Below are 3,263 nucleotides of genomic sequence, written 5' to 3'. Positions count from 1 at the left end.
TGTCGTTCTGCTTGTCATTCAATATGCCCATTAGACATTGGGTAGCTCATCAACCTACAAACCTTGGGCTTGATCTATCTGAGCTTTCAAGCTTCACAAAATGGCCCTATTCGTGACCTCGACTTACTTGTTTTCCTTGGGGTGAGCGACCACCGTGAAGAGTTTGTTTGATCGATCCCCAGTTCGATACACCAGTCATAGAAATTGATATCTTCGAATTGTTTCCTATTGTGCGGGATCAATATGTGGGGCAGCCCGTATTGACAAATGATACATTTCCTAAAGAAGTTTTGGACATTGTAGGCTATGATGGTTGCTAACGGCTTGGCCTCAACCCACTAAGTAAAATAATCCATGGCCACGATCAAGAACCTCCTCTGCCCAGTTAACAGTGGGAAGGGACCGAGGATATCTATCCCCCACTAGGCAAAAGGCCATGGGCTGGTGAGTTGCTACAAGTTGGCAGCTGGTTGCTAGGGTATGTTGGCATGGTGCTAGCATCGATCATAGTGTTGCATGAACTAGACTACGTCAGCCTTCATTGTTGGCCATTAGTAGCCTTATAAGAGGGCCTTCTAAGAAAGTGCCTTGTCCCCCAAGTGTTCATCGCAGATTCCTTCATGGATCTCCCAAAGTACATACTTAGCCCTGCAAGGTCAAAGACATTGCAAGTATGGAAGGGTGAAAAACTTCCTATACACTTGTTTTCCATTTATAATGTAGTGAGTTGACTTGTGTTCAATCCTCTTAGTTGTATTCTGATTTGAGGGCAATGACCCATGGCATAGATACTTGAAAAGCGGATCCATTTAGCTTGGTTCTGTGACCTACACAGGAGCAACCTCCTTCATTGCAGCCTTCCCTATGCTAGGGTGTGGCAGGTCTTCTATGTAGACCGTCCTCCTGGTGTTGTTTGTAGAATTGACCACCTTTGAAAGCACATCGGCTTGGGCATTCTCGCACCTCAGTATTTGATGGATGGAAAATGAGTCAAATTGTCTGATCAACTCATACACCTTCACCAAGTACTCAATCATTGTTGGCTCTTGAGCTTCGTAGTATCTGTTCACTTGGTTCACCATGAGTTGGGAGTCATTGCAAGCCTCTATGTTTCTTGCACTAACCTCCTTCGTGAGGGATAGGCCGGCAATGAGGGTCTCATACTCAGCTTCGTTGTTGGGCACCTAGAATCCAAACCATAGGGCATACTCCAACTTCAATTTGTCAGGTCCTAGCAGTATCAACCCAACTCTGCTGCCTCTCTAATTGGACGAGTCATGCACATGAGGGATCCAAGGCTCTTCACCTTAGTTTGTTGCATTGGTGGATGCCTTCGAGGTGGATGCAAGCTCATCTATTGTTGAGGTTAGTGAGATGAAGGTGCACCCTACCACAAAGTCAGCTAGGACTTGTGCCTTGATCATTGGGTACAACTCAAATCAAATGTCGTATTCGCTAAGTTTGATGGCCCAGTTCGTCAGTCTTCTTGAGACCTTCAACTTCTACAGTACTTGGTTAAGGGGACTATTGGTGAGGACGATGATAGTGTGGGCTTGGAAGTAAAGCCGTAGTTTCCTAGTTGATATGATGAGTGTGAAGGCAAGCTTCTCTATGTCTGGGTATCTGGTATCGGTTGCATGTAAGACCTTGCTTACATAGTAAACATGCCACTGCACTTTGTCTATGTTCCATACCACTGCTGAGCTGACTACCTCATTGCTTAGAGAAATTAGGGTGGATTCGAGTCAAATTGAGCCGAATACTTGGCTATTCAATCTCAACTTGCTAAAACTGTGTTAGGCTTGAGCTCGATTCAAGCTAGAGACTTGAGCTCGAGCTTGGCTCGACTCAAAGCTTGCAAGTTCAAGCTTGGCTCGGTTCAAGCTTGACTACAAGCCAAGTTTTTTCTAAAAAATAAAAAGTATACATATAAACATATTTTTATTTTACATATAAAAACTAAGAACTATAAAATTATTTATTATTATACATATGAAAAATAAAAAATATACATATACAAATGTTTTTATTTTACAAAAAATAAGAATTGTAAAACTTATTTACTATTATACATAAAAAATAAAAATGTTATTATATAATAGAAATTATTTATTATATATTTATATATTTATATGTATGCATGTATGTATGTATGTATATAATAAAAAAAAATTATTTATTATACTAGGATTGTGAGCCTCACGAGTCGAGCTTTATTGGGCTCGAGCTCGGTTTGATTAGCAAATGAGCCTATATTGGCTTGAAGCTCAGTTTGAACCGAGCCAGGCTAAGTAGCTTGGTCGTTGGATCCATTTGGATCTGGTTGTAACCAGAATAGGCATCCATGAAGCTTAGTAGCTCGAGCCCCAAGGTGGTATCTATCAGTTTGTCTATCCTTGGGAGTGGGAAGCTATCCTTCATGAGGGTTCAGCTCAAGTCGATATAATCGATGCATATATGCCACTTCCCATTTGCCTTTTTTATGAGCAATGTGTTCACTATCCAGCTTGGGTACTCTACTTCTCTGATGAAATCAGCACTAAGGAACTTCTCGACCTCCTTGTCAATGGTCCACCACTCTAGGGTGAAGTTCCTTTTCCTCTACTTTACAGGTCTAACCAACGGATCTACATTAAGTTTATAGTTAATAACAAATGTGTCTATGCCAAGCATGTTAGCAGGAGACCAAGCAAATACATCTATATTTGAACATAAAGAAAACTTACCAATTCGGAGCAAAGAGGTTCCTCAAGATGGGATCTGATCTGGACTATCTTCTAGGACTAGATGTCTATGATCAGCACCAGGACGATGTCTTCCACTGGATGAGCTCTATTCTCGCCAGACTCCGGGAGCGGTTCCAGGTTAACTGCCAGTAACTGTTTCCATTTGCCTTTCAAGGCCACCACGTAACACTTCTAGAACTCTAACTGGTCCCTATGCACTACTCCACTCCCATTCTCAATGGAGAATTTCATGGTCAAGTGGTATGTTAATACCACAACACGGAGTGTTTATAAAATAGGTTGACCAAGAATGGCATTATATGGTGATTAAGTGTCAAAGACTAAAACATTGTGGTTAAAAGTAATCTTGTTCAGTGCGATCCCCGTTGTAACCGATAGGTTGATTCTGCCAAAAGGGCGGATAATATCTCCGTTGAAGTTGACAATTGGTATGTCGGTAGGGATGAGGTCCTTCCTCTCCAACTACATCTTCTTGAAGCCTCCACGAAAAGAAAATCCGTCGAGTTGTCACTATCA

The sequence above is a fragment of the Nelumbo lutea genome, chromosome 3 (assembly GCF_056320005.1).
Source record: "Nelumbo lutea isolate HS-2025 chromosome 3, American lotus-T2T, whole genome shotgun sequence".
NCBI classification, from domain to species: Eukaryota; Viridiplantae; Streptophyta; class Magnoliopsida; order Proteales; family Nelumbonaceae; genus Nelumbo; species Nelumbo lutea.
This window is presented reverse-complemented; position numbering follows the sequence as displayed.